General features: G+C 39.1%; 1 protein-coding gene across 2 annotated transcripts in view; it reads left to right on the forward strand.

Moving 5' to 3' along the window:
• The first annotated feature begins 227 nt into the window (after positions 1-227).
• Positions 228-19,446, forward strand: part of LOC149227295 (uncharacterized) — a 142,097-nt gene continuing 122,878 nt past the window's right edge. The window contains exon 1 of one of the 2 annotated variants that reach the window (XM_089377740.1): positions 228-291. The gene's annotated coding sequence lies outside the window, so the exon portion shown is untranslated. The other variant, XM_089377742.1, reaches the window with a different exon arrangement.

The following is a 19,446-nucleotide window of genomic DNA, read 5'->3' on the forward strand; positions in this document are numbered from 1 at the left end:
TGTTACTATGCCAATGTGACCTGTTGTCATACTTTCAAAAACCTTAAAAGCATATTATTAATGTTTAATAAAGAGCTCAAAAACTTGACGAAGGAATGTCAAAAGTTGATTCAATGTAGTTTTTAATTTGCCCACCAAGTTGATATCTTACCTACGAGATTAATTATTTTTTATTCCAAGAATTCCGCAACCGACGCACGTTCTCCACTGGGTTGCGGAACACTTCTTTTTTAGCGCGTGATATCCCAGAGGAGATCAACACTTCATCATACCCAAATCAGAGCAAAAAAGGTCTCGTGCATTCATTCAACTCCCTCGCTTTGGACTGGAGGATGGAATTCTAAACGAATGTGTGTTTGAACTTTGGATCGCTGCAGCCAGAGGTACATTATTATTGTTTTCTGTTCGTTTCAGTTGATGTCATTTTGAATCAGATTTTCTGTTCGTTTCAGTTAATTCCATAGCTTCCAATTACCCTAAACCTTGTTATGTATTTAAGGCGATTAAAGATCCTCATTTTACATCAAATAGGGATGAAATTGGTATTCTTGAGTTAAATGGAGACCCTTATAGATGACAACTCGTGAATAAAGTTCTAGAAGTTAAAACAAATGGGTTTTCTCGCTTACTTGGATTATGAGCTCTTCGCTGAATTCTATCACCAATACTTGTAAAGGTTTTTTTTATAGTACTTTGTGTGCCATATACCTTTGTTTATGTTTTGTTTCCTATGTTGGGGTACTTTCTTATTGTAAATTTTTTAGTTTTTATTGTAAATTTTATTAGTTTTCCTACTCTGGATGCCTCGTGCTAGGGTTGTTATGGTGTTGGAGAGGTTCTTTTATGGCACTATAAACAACATATGCACGTGTTGATCTTGTTGGGAAGGTTGAGAGGAATATTCTTTAAGACCATCCATGCAGTAGTGATGGCCATTGGTATGAAAGGCCCTTTGTGAGTCTTAACAAGTGAGTTTGGTTAGGACTGGTTAGATAAAAAAAGATCCGAGTTAAATGTTTGTGGTAATTAGAAGGTCATTGTTGGTGTGGAATTAGGTGTAAGAGTAGAAGCTTTCATTTCAAAGAGGAGACTCAAAAGAAGTATTTCTCTCAAAATAGCTAAAAGAAAGAACTATAGAGTTCACTAAGGAACTCTTGAATTCACGAAGGAACTCTTGAATGGTGGAAGCCTATTAAAGTGATTGAAGTTTCCTGTAAGTGAAAGTGCTTTCCCATTTACAACGCCAACTGGAGGTTTAAAAATCCATGATGTACACCTAATTGGGTTGTTGACTAGTTGTAAGGATACCCTAGATTGAGAGAGAAGGCGTGGAGGCTTTATAGGAGGGAAATTATATATAATGACTTCTTTTAATTCATTTGAGAATTGATCGGTTTATGCTTGAGAGATGAAGTATATGGGTACCCCCATCGTTGGTGAAGATATCTATAGTTTCAAGAAGTATCTATTATGTAAACTTGACTTGGGGAAAGAGTCAATATTGACTAGGTCAACAATAGTGGTTTTGGGTCCATGGTTTTTTGGTTTCCCATGGTTTTGTTCCCATGGATTTATGTGATGAAGAATTTAAAAGGCTAGGTGAAGACTCTATTGTAATGGGATACGGATGCCAATAGTGAAGGCTCACTTGGTTGGTTTGGCTAGGCTTTTGGCCAAGATATAAAATGGAATTATGTTAGCTGGATCACTCCCTAGAGTTGGGGTTTTCATAGTGTAAACATGGTGTTATGATTGCGTGTTTGAGTTTTGTGGTTGGGTTGATATTTATCTTAGTAAATTTGGTTTTCTCTCTGGTTAATTTTTAAGATGGTATCAGATCCGAGTGTGGATTTAGGGGGACAGCTCTATTGCCAAGGGTTATTTTTTCCTAGTGAAAAATGTGAAGAATTGTGCCTGTGTATGATTGATGCATAAAGGATACTTGGAAAACCGTTTTTTGAAGAGATATGTGTAGAGGATAGAGTGGAAAGTTATAGTTGAAGAAATTCGAAGGAACCTACCTCACTATGGAACATAGAGGACAGGAGCCATGTGGAGGCCGTGTAAATAAAAAAGGAGATTAAAGTGCATGACTAGTTAGGTATAGTTCAAAGCTTAAACATTTTCATATCACAACGACAGGTACAAGACTTTCCGAAACATCTATCGCTGCCTAGAAGAACTTCGCACTTACTTGATGTGGGAATTATGAAAATCTTCGTTGGAAGCAAGTGCAATCTAATGAAGGCAAGATAGGTTCTTGTAGAGGACAAAAATCAATGTAGTTGAGACATTTATAAAGACAACTAGAGAGGAGAATGGACCATTTTAATTGTAGTATTCGAATCAACTCTGGTGGCCATGAGTGAATGAAATTATCTGCAAGGAGATAAATGGGCCCATCAATATGGTTGTAGGTGAAATTAATGTGAGCAATGCATTATTCGATAGTACTGTAGGGGATCTGGTGAAGATACAACTAGGGATAGGGTCACATGGGGAGAGCCATAGTGAAAAGGAAGCGTGGAACCTTCTTAGATATTCTATGGTAAACCATTATGGGAGTCTCATTGGAAAGATTGTTGCAAAGGATCCTACCAATCACACTATCAGGATTTTATAGTTAAGGAGTGGAGTTTATGCTCCAAGGAGAGAGTGATATCGTCAGGAATTATATGTTGAAATTACAATTTTTCACACTTATTGGGAGCATGTGCTCCAATGCCCAACAAAAATTGGCGAAGATCACAATGATGTTATAGAAGCTTGATAATTCCTAGCATAGGACATCGTGAATAATGCTATTATTCGACCACTGCATGAAACAACTGTAGTGGAATGAAGATATTATGGAACAATGTTGTATCGATTACAAAATACAACATGTGATAGAGATAGAGGGTTTGCATGTTTTATGCCACAGGAAAGCATGGTTGAGATCCATGGAAATGTATGTCAAGGATGCTCGCAAAGTGTTTGGAAAAATGTTTCAATGAGATGACAGTTTTATTGGTGAGATGTTGTTATGAAACCAACTCACAAAATATAGAAAAGATAGATCAACGACTTCAAAATGAGCCTCTTGGAGGGGGAAACCTCTTTTACATTACATAGATGAACAATTCTTGGATGATACAAATGACAAGACCTCCTTTTTATATATAGGAGTCTAAGGGGTCTTAATATAATCAGAGCTGACATAACAATAATAATGTAAGGGTACAACAATAACAATGGTGGGATTCTATGGGGCACAATAATAACAATATGGGGACTACATGGGAACAACAATATAATAAGGGGGTTGCACTAATAACAATAAGGGGTTACACCAGTAGTATTGGGACCTAACATGTCCCTCTCCTTAAAAAAGTGTTGTCCTCAATGCTTGAGTAGTTATGGATACTTCTATATAAAATTCTCATCCTCCCATGTGGAATCTTCAGCGGGTAAGTTTTTCCACTTGATGAGATACTCTGAAATTGATCTATTTCGTACCAGGTTCTTGTTTCCGTGACTGCTTGAGGTTCCATTATGATTTTTCCTTCCTCGTCAAGTTCTGACAATATTTTTTGAACTGAGAGCTTGTCACCTAAAACCTTCTTTAAGCATGAAACATGGAAAACTGAGGGTACTCTAGAAGATGCAGAAAGCTCCAATTTGTATGCCATAGTACGAAGCTTTTGTAGCACCTTGTAAGGACCATAGTACTTTGGTGATAATTTATTATCCTTCTTATCTTGCTTAAGGGATATTTGTTTGTATGGTTATATTCGTAAAAATACCCAGTGGCCTATATCAAAACTTCTTTCGCTACGATGTTGATCTGCCTGTTGTTTCATTCGATTTTGCGTGAAAGTGAGGTTATCCTTTTTATTCTTGATATGTCCTTCTATCTTGAGATTTTGAGGAGTGGTAATTCCTGCTAATGCATTACAAGATATGGCCAGATTCATTTCTTCTTTCTCTGGGGTTGATTCCTTGTGTATATCCTCTTCTTTTGACGTTTTTTTATTCTTTTCTTCCTCCTCTTCATAATCAATGTAAAATAATTTCTTCTTAGCACAGTTATTACCTTTAGTATATTTGCCATCACAACTGTCACAAAGGTCGTTTTCTCCTTTTTCTTTCAGATTCATTTCTTCTTTCTCTGGGGTTGATTCCTTGTGTATATCCTCTTCTTTTGACGTTTTTTTATTCTTTTCTTCCTTCTCTTCATAATCAATGTAAAATAATTTTTTCTTAGCACACTTATGACCTTTAGTATATTTGCCATCACAACTGTCACAAAGGTCGTTTTCTCCTTTTTCTTCCAATTGTTGTGGTGTCTAACTTTGTAGGTTGTGGAAGGCTAGGAGCAACAACACTTCCATCTTTATAATTGTGAGTGGTAGGATTTCTTGTTGCCGTAATTTTGCTTTCAATTTTTCTTTCCAACCTGAATGCCTTCTCCAATGAATCAAGTTCCCAAAGACGAACCTCATGTTGAATGTTATCTTTTAAAGTACATATGAAGACATCAATCCTTTACTTCTCTAGAATATCATTTACCCTTATATTCAATGTTTGGAAGTCCTCAATGTGCTCTGCCATTGGACCTTTTTGTTTGATATTTATCAATTGGCTAAAGAAGGTGTTGCTCTTTGTATCCTTATAATGTGCTATCATTTCCTCCATGAAAATTGACCAAGTGACAAGTGGTTTACGAGAACAAATCCCTTTATACCATAAAAATTGATTCGGTTCTAAATATAAAGATGCAATACATACCTTTTATAACAGTTTCACGTCATGTAGATCAAAATATTTCTCCATTTGTAGTATCCATGTTATGGGATCCTTGCCATCAAACTTCCTCATATCGATCTTTGAAATATGGTGGGTCTTCAATCTAATGTTAGATTCTATGAAATCATGATTAACATTTTTTTCTCATCATGAGTTTCCTCTACTACCTTTTCATCATTAGGAGGCCTTTCTTGTAGCAGCTTTCTCCCACCTTCCTTAAAACATTCCATGTATTTCTTAAATCATCCATCCAATTGCGCTTACTAGGTGTTTCTATTTTCTTGATTCGAGTCAGTATTTTTCTTTCTTTTAGGAGATCGATATTTAAACGACTGTAACTCTGTAATTTTACATCTTCAAATTCTAAATTGCTTTCTTGTGGGAGCCCTCTGAGTCCCCTTTATAACCCCACCATACTGATCAATATTGGATTCTCCTACGATGACTTGATTATATATTGGTTCAGTAGAGCTAACTTGTACAACATTCCACATGTCATTGTTTCGACCTTCATACCTGAAAATGATACACAGAGAACAATAGTTCGTCCTCTTTTTGAAACTTATTGTGAAATGTTAATCCGATGCTTAGAGAGAAAGTTATGATGATTTTTCCCAGATCACCTTTTTGGTATGTAATTCGGGAGCCTGCAAAAACACTAAATGTATTGGACCATATCTACGAAACGATAGTGAAACAAGATCTGAAATTCAGGCCCGAGCTTCATCAAGATTTCGAATCAAATCTGTTTTACGTTCAGAGTCTAAACCTTCGTAGAAACATAATTATGGCAAAAATTCCATGATGACCTGTTTGTTATGGAATTCTGGAGCTTGCAAAAACCCTAACTTCCTCAGATCATATCTACGAAAATATAGCGAGACAAAATCTGAAATCTAGACACGAGGTTTCGAACAATTTCTGCTCAAACGGGTTTTGTTTTTAGCATCTAAAACTTCGTAGAAAAAAAGTTATAGTTAAAATTTCACGATGACCTGTTTGGAGTAGGGAAACCCTAGAATCCAAAGCTCTGATACCAAATGTTATGAAACCAGCTACGAAAAAGATAGAAAAGATAGATCAATGACTTTAAAATCAGCCTCTTTGAGGGGGCAACCTCCTTTACATTACATATATGAACAATTCTTGGATGATAAAAATGAGAAGACCTCTTTATTCTATATAGAAGTCTAAGGGGTCATAATGTAATGAGAGCGGACATAACAATAATAATGTAAGGGCACAACAATAACAATAGTGGGATTTGTTAGCTCTGCTACAGTGTGCAACATTTGATGGATAAAAATAGGTGTTGGGCAATACTGATTTTGGTGGAAAAGAGTTTGCAGCAGTTTACTTTATCATTCTCCTTCATTTTCCCTTTTCTCTTTATAACTCCCACCTCTGTTTCCTGCTTCCCCTTAAATTCCCCTTATTCTCCTTTAAACTCCTTTATCCCGGTTTTTGCCTCAAAACCCCGTATAAACTCTTTTTCCCCCGCTCCCGCTTGTTTTCTATTCAAACACTTCAAAACCCCGTGTAAGTCTCATTGTTCGGTTAAAACCTTTATTTGCCTAATTTCAAAACCCATATGCTATTATTCTCATAACCACACGTATACAATAAAAACATAACCTATTGGTGGGCCCTTACCTATCACATCACCTGTCATATCAACCAATATACATGTTAATTCTAGGTCGTCCGATTACCTCGCAGAGATCTAACGGTTATCGCAGCCCCTGCTCCCATAAACCGGTCGACTGTTATCCCACGGGGAAGCAGTTTCCCACCTGCCACACGGCGCTATTTCATTGCATCGCTCCTCCATGTATGTAAACCACCCATCCCCGGTAGGTGGTGTGGGGAAACCGCTTTCCGCCCTTCCGGTACGGTCCCCCGCTCGCTAACTTGTGCGCATCTTCCTCGTGCGATGGTCGTTGGATCGATCGCGCCCTGATCTGATGGCTCTCGTCTATCCCGATTTTCTAATCTCCCTATACCCCTCATTAAACGATCTACGCCGTTGATTTTTGCGATCCGACGGTGGAGCTTCGTTCATCCATTCTCGTCTACGCCCGATAGCTCCCTAAATCCAATCTGCACTGTTCATTTTCGCGATCCGACGGCTGATATTTCCTCTGTGTCTTCCATCACCTCTCGAAAGTTTTCAATGCAATTTTTGTGTTTTGAGCAGTCTTGCGCACCTGAAGGAGAAAGGAGCCCATGTTCAATACTTTGCGCAGTTAATATTTCAGCTGCCACATTCAAAGACAGCATGGTCAAGGACAAGAAGGACAGCTTCGAGCAGATCAAGGTATTAATCAGTCATGGAGCCTTGTACACATTACATTCCATATGCTCAGAAAAGGACAGCAGAGCAGAAAAAAAGGTCGATTTATTCATTAAGACCATCAGATTGTAGCAAAAAAATTATCAGAAGAGTTAATATGAGTGGGTGGTCCATTATGACCCCTCGTGGAACTCAGCAGAGTGTTTTTGTAAACAAATTCTATATATACTCAGAAAAAAGATGTAATCAGGTTGATGAGTGTTATTTTGCTGTAAGGTTCAACTTCTGGAGATTGTAACTGTTGTGATACCTGCAGCGTCTGGTCTTCATTTTCAGCTAATGCAAGCTTCTTTTGCTGTTAATTGCTCACTGTCCACTTCTTCTTCTTGTTCCAGGCTATGCCTGTTTTGCATTTATTCATGTATTGTTAATGTTTAGCATTAGAGGGGCTGTCATCCCACCTCTGTGTTAGGATTTAGCACGTATCATTGAATTTGTTTGCATGTTTCTTTTATTTTAATGCCAGAGAGCTGTCATCCTATCTGTGTATTAGAAAACAAATTTACAGACATTTTAACTGGTTGCAACTGGCCATCACAGGGTCCTGTGCATCTGCTGGTGTGATCAGTGTTCTCCATCATCACATTTTCTTTAAAACTGTGACTAATTGGTGGTTAAAAGCCTTGTAGTCTGGGGGTGTTCACTCATGTCTGGGGTTAAGCATAGTAGAAGTGGTTATCTCGCTTGAATATGCAGCATTTCTTTCATTCATCCACCATTTATCCAACTTTTTGTTGAGTTTTTAATGTTCCCAAGCATCTCTGATATACAACCTAGGAGAGTTTCTTGGGGTGATAACATTAATTGGCGCCGTTGCCGGGGAGAGGATAATTGAAGCTCAGCTTCCCTGGTAGAACGACACAGCTTCAATATTTGATGATAGACAAGGTTTCAACACAGTTTCTGGTTTTAATAATCTATTTGGCGACTCCATTGGAGGAATACCATCCTTTGGTGACTCCACATTGAAGTTCTCGCTCAGTTTGTGAGACACACTCGAAGAAATCCTTAGAAATTACCAGCTGAACCAGTGCCTGAACCTGAGAGGACTATTAAATCGAAGAAAGCTTCACAGAAAGGGGCATCAAGATCAGGTAAGCCTAACAAATCTTATTCATCTCTAAAAGATAAAGTTATTGCTGAAGATTTACAGTTTGAAGATTTAGAAATCGACACTATTAATAATGAAATTCTTTCAGAGATTAATTCAGCCCCTTGTTTAGTTAGTTCCCCTTTGAATCTCAGTCCAAAGAAAGCTTCCCATTTAGTCCAAAACATCCCTTTATCTCTGCCATCCATCACATTACTCCCTACCATTCAAGCTGCTAGTATTCTTCCAAATATTCCAATCATGGTAGGACAGCAAGCACCTACGAGGATAGAAAGAATTGTAGTTGCCAGATATGGACCATTGGTATTGCCTGTGCCTTTAAATCCTATGCCTGTGGGAGAATATCATAAATATATGCCTAAATTCACTGGTACAGAGGGAGTAACAGCAGAAGAACATCTTGAAGCTTTTTACAGTTATGCTGATAATTTAGATATAAGTGAAAATGATGTGTGGATGAGAGTTTTTGTCCAGAGCCTTGATGGAGAGGCTAGGAAGTGGTTTAGAGAATTACCCCAGAGATCTATAACAGATATTGAAGCATTAGATGATGCGTTTTTGAAGCAATGAGGAGATAAAAAAGACTTTTTGTATTATCATACTCAGTTTGGTAATTTGAAGAGGGAAAATGGTGAATCTTTGCCTGATTTCAATAAAAGATTCAATCGAATGTATAGTAAGATACCAGCTGAGGTAAAGCCTACTCCTACCTCTACCAAACTCACTTACGCCAATGCTTTTGACTCTGATTTCTGCTTGTTGTTGAGGGAAAGGAGAAGTGCCACTCTAGCAGACTTGCAGGATGCAGCACTAGAAGTAGAGTCTAATATTATGGCTGCAGAAAAGTTAAAAAATCAAGTTGATAGAAGGAGGCAGAGAGGTCAGGATTCTACTTCTTCTACATCATCTTCAGAGCCTAAATTAGACAAAATGACTAAGATGATAGAGTCATTGGCTGCTGAAATTTCTAAGCTAAAAGTTGAGCAGAACTCAGGAAAAACAAGGCAGCAGAACACATTTGCTCCAAGAAACCCCAATCCATTCAAAAGAGCAAATGAGCAGTTACAAATAATGCAGAGGGGTGAAGATTCAAAAGAAGATCAGAAAGTTAAAGCTCATTTCCAAAATGTAGTCATGGAAGAGGAACAACTTGAAGAAGATGAGGATGAAATTCACTGCATGGAAGATAAAGGCAGTGCCGCATTTTTGACTTTCGCCGCTTATGAAGAGTCTTTGTTGCAGGAACAAGACAATCAAGAATGGGCTAGAGAAGCTGTCCTACAAGCCGAACAGCAGCAGAGGTATAACCTGAGATCAAATGCAAAAAATGTCGAAGAGAATCCTGCCCAAAGAGCTGTTGTCCAAACAGAGCCACAGAATATTAAGCAGAGAAGACTAGCAGCTGATCCAGTCATCCTCAAAGCTCCAGTTCAAGAGGTAAAAAATTCTGATAAGTCATCTTCTTCTTTCAGCTTTGAGTCAGAAGTTTAGAAATTGAAAATATTTGTGCCTCTGGTTGAGTTGGTGAGGAGTGAAGTATTTAGAAAGCCTATCCTTGAAGCCCTTGAGCTAAAAACCACACAAACCTCCACTAACTTTGTCAATTTGCAAGATGACAAGCCTGCCATTATGCTCAGTCCTATGATTGAACCTGTTGATAATAATTCTCCATCTTTTTATGTCTCATCGACCATTCATGACAAAATCCTCCACAATTTCCTGCTAGATACAGGGGCCAGCCACAATTTAATGCCTAAAGTTGTCATGGAAGAGTTAGGCCTTCATATCACTAGACCCTATCATGATTTATTTTCTTTTGATTCAAGGAAGGTGAAATGTCTTGGATTGATTAAAGATCTGGCCATTACCCTAACTCAGCTGCCCATGAAGAGTATGATGATGGATATTGTGGTAGCAGATGTCCCTCCTAAATTTGGCATGTTGCTATCTAGAGGGTGGATTAAGAGACTAGGTGGGATATTACAGAATGATTTATCTTATGCAACTGTCCCAGTTTTTGGAGGGGAAAACAGGAGATTGTACAGAGAAGCACAGCTGGCATACATCATTAGTGATGAGAAGAATCCTACAAATCATCCCATTATGCAGTGGACACTGATTTTGGAGCATGTATTCTCCAAATAGAAGAAACTCAGAAGGCCTCAATTCAGCTCTGGAAACCAACAGTTCAGGCTGAGGAAGAGCAAGGAATTCAGGTTTGGGAGATGTTCTTTGATGGAGCATGTTCCAGGGAGACTGCAGGAGCAGGGGTGGTGCTAGTATCTCCACAACAAGAAAGCATTCAACTGTCTTTTAAGCTTGTTTTTCAAGTCACAAACAACAAAATAGAATATGAAGCTCTGCTATTGGGCCTTAACGCAGCAAAGGACAGAGGAATCAAGGATCTGAAAGTGTTTGGAGATGCTGATTTGATCATACAACAAGTAAATAAGACATTTCAGGCAAAACACCCAAGGTTGAAAGCATACAGAGATGAGGTATGGAGAGTCAGAGATTCTTTTGATTATTTCTGTATTTCATATATTCCTATAGCCCAAAATCGGCTTGTTGATTCCCTTGCTGTGTCTGCTAGTCTATTTATACCTCCCATGCCTCCCAAGCTAGTTTATGAAGTCCAAATGAAGTACAAACCTTCCTTGCCTGATAATGTACAACATTGGAAAGTTTTTAATGATGATGATGAGATAAATAGGTTCCTTCAAATCATTGGTGAATTTTCTGAAAACCCCCAATTCCAGCTTAGAAATAAATGGGTAAAAACAACATTGTTCAGCTTCCCAGCAATCATATTCCAAAGGGTCTAATTCCTCTTGAAAGACTGTTTGACCAGAATGATGTGCCTTACAAGGTTGCCCAAAAACAAGACCAATCTGCAGTTTGTAAGTATGATATAGGAAGTCCAGGTCAGCCTAGATATGTAAATCTGTCCACTCATTTGTCAGCTGATCAAAGCACTGAATACTGCAATTTAATGATGCAGTTTTCTGATGTGTTTGCCTGGGAGTATAGTGACCTGAAAACTTATGATAAGAGCATAATTCAGCATAAAATCCCTCTGGAGAAAGACACTATTCCTTTCAAACAGAAGCTGAGATCAATAAATCCTATGCTTCTTCCACTAATTGAAAAAGAAATTAAAAAGTTGCTAGCTGCCAAGATCATAGTTCCTCTTAGATATTCTAAATGGGTAGCTAATCTAGTGGTGGTGAGGAAGAAGAGTGGAGAAATCACATTGTGTGTTGATTTCAAAAATCTAAACAAATGCTCCAAGAAAGACAACTATCTTCTGCCAAAGATGGATCATTTGCTACAAAAGGTCTTAGGAGCTAAAGTGATGTCTTTCTTGGATGGATTTTCAAGCTTTAATCAGATTTATGTGCACCCAGATGATCAAGAAAAGACTGTATTCACCACTCCTTGGGGCACTTTTATGTATGCCAAAATGCCTTTTGGGTTGATGAATGTTGGAGCCACCTTTCAGAGAGCTATGGATATAGCATTTGTGGGAGAAAATGACAAATTTGTGCTTATCTACCTTGATGATATAACAATTTACTCTAGCAGCCATCAAAACCATTTGCAGCATTTAAAAAAAGTGTTCTTGAAGTGCAGAAGGTTTGGAATTTTAGTCAATCCAAAGAAATCTCAATTTGCTTTAGATGAAGGCAAGTTGTTAGGACATATTGTGTCTGCTGCAGGTGTTCAGATTGATCCGGAAAAATTCAAAGCAATACAGACTTTGTCTGTCCCTAGATCAAAGAAGGATATTCAGTCTTTTTTGGGCAAAATAAATTTTGTAAGGAGGTTTATTCCAAATTTTGCTGAATATGTGAAGCATATTAACTCCATGTTGAGAAAAGGGTCAGAGGTAAGATGGACTGATGCAGCAAGAAAATCATTTGATTCCATCAAAAAAGCTATTATGGAGGCTCCCACTTTAATAAGTCCTGATTACAGCAAGGAGTTTCATATATTTTCTTTTGCCTCTGAAGACACCATTGCAGCAGTTTTATTGCAGACAGATGAAGAAGGTTCAGAACATCCAGTGGCATTTTTCAGCAAGAATTTGAGGGATGCTGAACTGAGGTATGATATTATTGAGAAACATGTATATGCTCTTATCAAATCCTTAAAAGCTTTCAGATTTTATATCTTGCATTCAAATATAGTTGCATATGTACCCTCTGCTGCAATTAAAGATGTCTTGACACAACCTGATGTTGATGGAATAAGGGAAAAATGGATTGCAAAAATGATTGAATTTAATATAGAGCTGAAGCCCACCAAGCTGGTCAGAGGTCAGGGGCTTGCAAAGTTATTGGCTGAAGAAAATTTCAGGTCTTTAGGTGTTGATTTCTTATGCACAATGGCAGAAAATGGTCAGGCAAAAGAAGAGGAAATAGCTGAAACAAAGAGAAAGCAGTTAGTGGCCAAAAATCTAGCTTCATGTAACTGGTATGCTGAAATAATTAATTTCTTGCTGAAGCTAGAGATCCCTTCAGGATTTACTCAAAGTCAGGCCAAAACTTTAAAACTTAGAGCAGCAAAGTAGTGCATTATGGAAAATCTATTGTACTGGAGGGATTCATCTGGAATATTTTTAAGGTGTCTGGACAAAGAACATTCAAAAGAAGTTATGCAGCAGTTTCATAATAGCATGTGTGGAGGGCACCATTATTGGAAAACTACAGCCCATAAAATTTTCAGAGCTGGGTACTATTGGCCCACTTTATTTTCTGATGTGTTTGCTTTTGTTAAATCTTGTGACAGGTGCCAAAGATTTGAAGGAAAACAGTTGAAATCCCTACCCTTAAAACCAATACTTGCAAAAGGACTTTTTCAGCAGTGGGGTTTGGATTTCATTGGAGAAATCAATCCACATTCCAGTGGCCAGCATAGATGGATATTAGTAACCACTGATTATTTTACCAAGTGGATTGAAGCAGTCCCTACCAGGAAGGCTAATGTGGTCATGAAGTTTTTAATTGAAAACATCTTCAGCAGATTTTGTTGTCCACATAAATTAATCACAGATAATGTAGCAGCCTTCAGGGCAAAAGAATTGGTGGAAATGTGTGATTCAATGGGTATTAAACTTGTTCATTCCACCTCATATTATCCTCAAGGAAATGGTCTGGCAGAATCCTCTAATAAAAGTCTGATCAGGATAATTAAAAAACTGTTAGAGGACAATAAAAAGAATTGAGATTCAAAACTCAAGTATGCACTATGGGCTGACAGAGTGACCATTAAAAAATCCAGAGGAAGTTCTCCTTTCAAGCTGGTATATGGCATTGAGGCTGTATTCTCAATTCAATTAACTCTCCCTGTGGCTAAATTCCTTCAAACAGAGCGGAATGAGGTAGAAGACATGGCAAAAAGGATCATTGATCTACCAGAAATACATCAGATTAGAGAACCTCTGGTTGAAAAGGCTACACCGCATCAGAAAAAGATCAAGGAAGCCTTTGACAAAAAGGCTAAAATAAATAATTTTCAGATTGGTGACTTGGTTTTGAAATGGGGTGCACTAAAGGAGAAGAAAGGCAATCATGGGAAATTTGATGTTGTTTGGACAGGGCCTTTCATCATTTCACAAGTTCAAGGGAACAACACCTTCATATTGAAAAGTATGGGAGGAGAAGCAGTTTTTGATGGCCCAGTTAATGGGTGGTTTTTGAAAGTTTATGTTGTTTAAGGTCTTTTGGCCTTAAACACTGTAAATATTGTGTTTTTATCAGTTTCAGTTTAGATGCAGTAGACTCCATGTCCAATGGAACACTGGGAATTTTGGTTAATGTGTTTTCAGCTGGAAAGGAAATGGTCTGCAGGTTCTTTAGACCTCACAGGGAGGATCTCATCCCCAGAAGGAGCCAGTGTTAGCTCTTCTACAGTTTGCAACATTTGATGGATAAAAATAGTTGTTGGGCAATACCGATTTTGGTGGCAAAGAGTTTGCAGCAGTTTACTTTATCATTCTCCTTAATTTTCCCTTTTCTCCTTATAACTCCCACCTCTGTTTCCTCCTTCCCCTTAAATTCCCCTTATTCTCCTTTAAACTCCTTTATCCCGGTTTTTGCCTCAAAACCTCGCATAAACTCTTTTTCCCCGGCTCCTACTTGTTTTCTGTTCAAACACTTCAAAACCCCATGTAAGTCTCATTGTTCGGTTAAAACCTTTATTTGCTTAATTTCAAAACCCATATGCTATTATTCTCATAACCGCGCGCATACAATAAAAACATAACTTATTGGCAGGCCCTTACCTATCAGATCACCTGTCATATCAACCAATATACATGTTAATTCTGGGCCATCCGATTATCCCGTGGAGATCTAACGGTTATCGCAGCCGTCGCTCCCGTAAACCGGTCGATTGTTATCCCGCGGGGAAGCGGTTTCCCGCTTACCACGCGACGCTATTTCATTGCATCGCTCCTCCGTGTACGTAAACCACCCATCCCCGGTAGGAGGTGCGGGGAAACCACTTACCGCCATTTCGGTATGGTCCCCTCTCGCTAACTTGTGTGCATCTTCCTCGTGCGATGGTCGTTGGATCGATCGCGCCCTGATCTAACAGCTCTCGTCTATCCTGATTTTCGAATCTCCATATACCCCTCATCAAACGATCTACGCCGTTGATTTTTGCGATCCGATGGTGGAGGTTCGTACATCCATTCTCATCTATGCCCGATAGCTCCCTAAATCCAATATGTACCGTTCATTTTCGTGATCCGATGGCTGATGTTGCCTCTGTGCCTTCCATCGCCTCCCGATAGTTTTAATGCAATTTTTGTGTTTTGAGCAGTCCTGCGCACCTGAAGGAGAAAGGAGCCCATGTTCAATACTCTGCGCAGTTAATATTTCAGCTGCCATATTCAAAGACAGCACGGTCAAGGACAAGAAGGACGACTTCGAGCAGATTTAGGTATTAATTAGTCATGGAGCCTTGTACACATTACATTCCATATGCTCAGAAAAGGACAGCTGAGTAAAAAAAAGGTCGATTTATTCATTAAGACCATCAAATTGTAGCAGACAAATTATCAAAAGAGTTAATATGAGTGGGTGGTCCATTATGATCCCTCCTCATGGAACTCAACCAAGTGTTTTTGTAAACAAATTCTATATATACTCAGAAAAAAGATGTAATCAGATTGATGAGTGTTATTTTGCTGTAAGGTTCAACTTCTGGAGATTGTGACTGCTGTGATACCTGCAGCGTCTGGTCTTCATTTTCAGTTAATGCAAGCTTCTTTTGCTGATAGATAAGATACATAACCATTCATGGTATCATAATATCAATGGAAAGCATTCATAAACATCACAACCATGAATATCTCAATCGCTAATAATAGTGTCATGTGTCCTCCTCAATCTGAGGTCCTCAAAGAATAACGTACCTAAGATAATGTCATATTAAGGTCAGGAAACTAGAGTGGGCACTACAGCGGGGGGGATTCTCACTCTAGGGGATCCTCAAAAACTTGGAATCCTGGATGCTGAAGCTTCTAGAAATTATCTATCAATGGTGATTCAACCTTTGGGGGATAAGGAGATCTACATGATTACTAATGTCTGTGGCCCTCAAAAACTAGAGGACAAACTAAAGCTTCTCACATCCCTTGAGGAACTGAGGGAGAGACATCCTAATATGCCTTGGATTCTGGTAGGAGATTTCAATATGATTAGATCTCTTACAGTAAAAAAGGAGGTACAAGGAAACTAGGCAGGGACTCCATTGTTTTCCAGAACTTCATATTTAACATGGGGCTAGTGGACAAAGAAACAACAAATGGAATTTTTACTTGGAATAATAAGAGAGGAGGCGCTTCTCAAGTTGCCTCTAAATTAGACAGATTCATAATCTCTGAGGAGCTCGTTATCAAAGGCCTTGATATGGCAACTTTAATCCTCCCCTTCAGAGGCTTGGACCACTGGCATGTCTAGATGGAAGCTTCATTTATGGGTAAACTATGAAACAGACCCTTTAGGTTTGAAAATATCTGGCTATCTCACCTTGATTTCACCAGCAATATTGATAAATGGTGGATGGAAGATAGGCCCATCCAAGGCACTAAAATGTTCATACTGCAGCAGAAACTCAAGCACATCAAATCTAGGATTAAAGATTGGAATAAACAAGAGTTTGGAAATATTTTTAAAGCCAAAAAAGAAGTTGAGAAGAAAATCCAGGTGATTAATCAGATCAACATCCTAGAGGGTTTTATCGAGGAAAGGAAAATTCAGGCTGATTCTCTGCAGAATGAATGGGAGGATCGATGCTTGCAAGAGGAAATTTTATGGAGATAGAAATCAAGGGTGTAGTGGATTAGAGAAGGAGAAAGAAACACAAAGTTTTTTCATAGATCAACTTTGGATCACAGATCTCATAACAGAATTTCTAAACTCAAAGATTCTCAAGGAAAAGAGCTTGTCTCACACATAGAAATAGAATATGTCCTACTTCAGTAGCGTAGCAGAGGAGCCTCTCGTTGACAGATTTAGGTTCATTAACAAATTCACGAAGTTCATTCCTAAACTTGTAACTAGGGAAGACAACCACAATCTCAACAGGGCAGTGTCTAAGGAGGAGGTTAGTGAGGTCATCAATGAGATGCAAAATGGGAAAGCTCCTGACCCTGATGGTTTCAATGTGGATTTTTTCAAAGCTTGCTGGAAAACAGTCAAACAAGATATCCTTGAGGTTGTGGAAGACTCTAGAAGATCTAAAATTGTTTTGAAAGCTCTTGATGCCTCGTTCATAGCTTTGATTCCAAAGCAGGAAAAAGCTATGACACCGGATAGATTCAGACACATAGCTTTATGTAATGTGGTGTACAAAATTATCTCCAAGGTGATTGCTAACAGAATAAAGCCTCTTATTCCTGCTCTCATTTCAGAGGAGCAAACCGGTTTTGTGGAAGGAAGACAAATTCTCAATAACATCATACAAGCACATGAGGTGGTACACTTTCTTAAGAGTAGGAAGCAAGCTGGTATGATAATGCAACTTGACCTAGCGAAGGCTTATGATAAGCTAAGTTGGGCATACATCAAGGAGGTGCTAAGAGCTTATGGATTCGACCACAACTGGATAAGATGGGTTATGGCCCTTGTATCCTCGGTTAGTTTCTCAATTCTGCTTAATGGATCTCCCTCTAGAACCTTTATACCTTCTAGGGGTCTCATACAAGGGGATTCACTCTCCCCCTTCCTTTTTGTTCTCATGATGGAAGGACCAGGCAGAGCGATCAAAATAGAAAATGGTGAAGGAAGAATCCAGGGTCTGAAACTTACCCCAGATGGGGATGCCTCTACTCATCAACAATTTGTGGATGATACAATGTTGCAGGGCATTCCTACGGTCAAAGAAGCCAGAGCATTCAAACAAATCCTGAACGACTTTGCTTTGGTGGCTGGTACAGAGGTAAGCCTTGACAAATCAAAAGTTTTCTTTTTCAATACTGACATTGCTATTCAGAGGAACCTCACCAGAATTCTAGGGTTTCAAAGGGCTTAGTTACCTTCCAAGTACCTTGGAATGCCTCTTACTGACAAACCTCTGAGTAAGGGAGTGTGGGAACCAGTCACCAATAAACTTCAGGATAAAGTCAGGAAATGGACCTATAGGTCTTTGAACTTGGCAGGGCGCCTTGTGCTTACTAAGGCTATCCTGCAGGCTATACCCATATTCATGTTTTTAGTTTTCCCTGCTCCTAAAGGTGTCATACAACAAATAAAAAGTATTTAAAGAGATTTTCTTTGGGGCAATGGGGAAGAGAAAAAGAAGTGGGCGTTGGTAGCATGGGACAAGCTCTGCACCTAAAGCCCATGGATGTTTGGGGCTTCATGACCCTGAAATCCTAAGTAGAGTCTCGGGAGAAAAATTGTGGTGGAGGTGGCTCAAGGAATCGGCTACTCCTTGGGCCAAGTTGTGGAAGCAAAAATATGCAAGTAACTGGCAGGAGAGGGATCATATCAGAATGTCAGGGCTCATCAAGGGTTCCCACATATGGAACCTTGCTTGGGAGAATAGAGGCATGGTCCAGAGGCATAGTTTTTGGGAGATCAGAGCTAGTAACCTTGCTCGATTTTGGGAGGATAACTGGCAACAGGAACCAAATCTGTTTAGAGAAGAACTAACCGCTCTAAAAAATGACACCGATAACAAAGGTTTACTCGTGGTAAGTGAATTCTGGGAGCAGGAAAGGGACAATGAAAAATGGCGAATATGGAAGAATCATGGATACAGTGAAGAGAGCCCTTTGAAAGCCTAGGCGGACTACCTTGCTCTTGACTTGGAGAAAAGGAAGATTTTAGTGTCTTCCTCGTCTGACCAACTGAGATGGGGTCGAAACACTGAAGGTACTTTTAACCTCAAAGAAGATAAATGCATAGCCATAGGTTTTGATTATCCAAACCCTGACCAGGTTTGGAATAACCTTTGGAAGAACTCACAATGGATGAAAGTCAAGTTATTCATGTGGTTAGTGCACCAAAAGAAAATTCTCACTTGGGAGAATCTTCTGAAAAGGGGTTTTTTTGGCCCATCCAAATGCCATCTATGTGGCTTACAGGAAGAAATGATGGAGCATTTACTAAACCTCTGCCCCTTTACCTCTACTTTGTGGGATTGGGCAGCCTCAGTTTTCAGGAAAACTGATAGAGACAGGCTCAACATCACCAACACCTTGAAGAATTGGAGGAAAGATTTCTCCGGTAATGAAATCATTAGCAAGGCTTGGACTCTTCTTCTAGGCTTTATTATATGGGATGTTTGGAAAGAACGCAATGGTAGGATTTTCAAGAACAAAAAAGGCTCAACCCAGAACATTATTGCCCAAATTCTAAGACAAATCAAAGAAACAGTAGGAGCCCCATTTTGTGGAAAATTCTTGAGGACCCCCCTTCAGCCCAGGAGGCTCGCATACTGAGGCAGTTGGATCTCCACTCTCTAGTGCCCCTTGGAATTGTTAAGGGAGGGAGTAAAACAACTACTGGCAAAGATTTCTAGCAGCCTCCTACTCATGGATTTTTAAAGATCAATATGGACGGGGCCTCTAAGGGCAACCCAGGGATGGTTGGTTTTGGAGGTGTCTTAAGGGATGAACAGGGGAGCATAAAGGACATCTTCTATAGTCATCTGGGGACTGCCACAAATAACATGGCAT

Source organism: Pinus tabuliformis, chromosome J, assembly GCF_031772625.1.
Source record: "Pinus tabuliformis cultivar Carrire ecotype Pingquan chromosome J, CPIR1, whole genome shotgun sequence".
Taxonomy (NCBI): Eukaryota; Viridiplantae; Streptophyta; class Pinopsida; order Pinales; family Pinaceae; genus Pinus; species Pinus tabuliformis.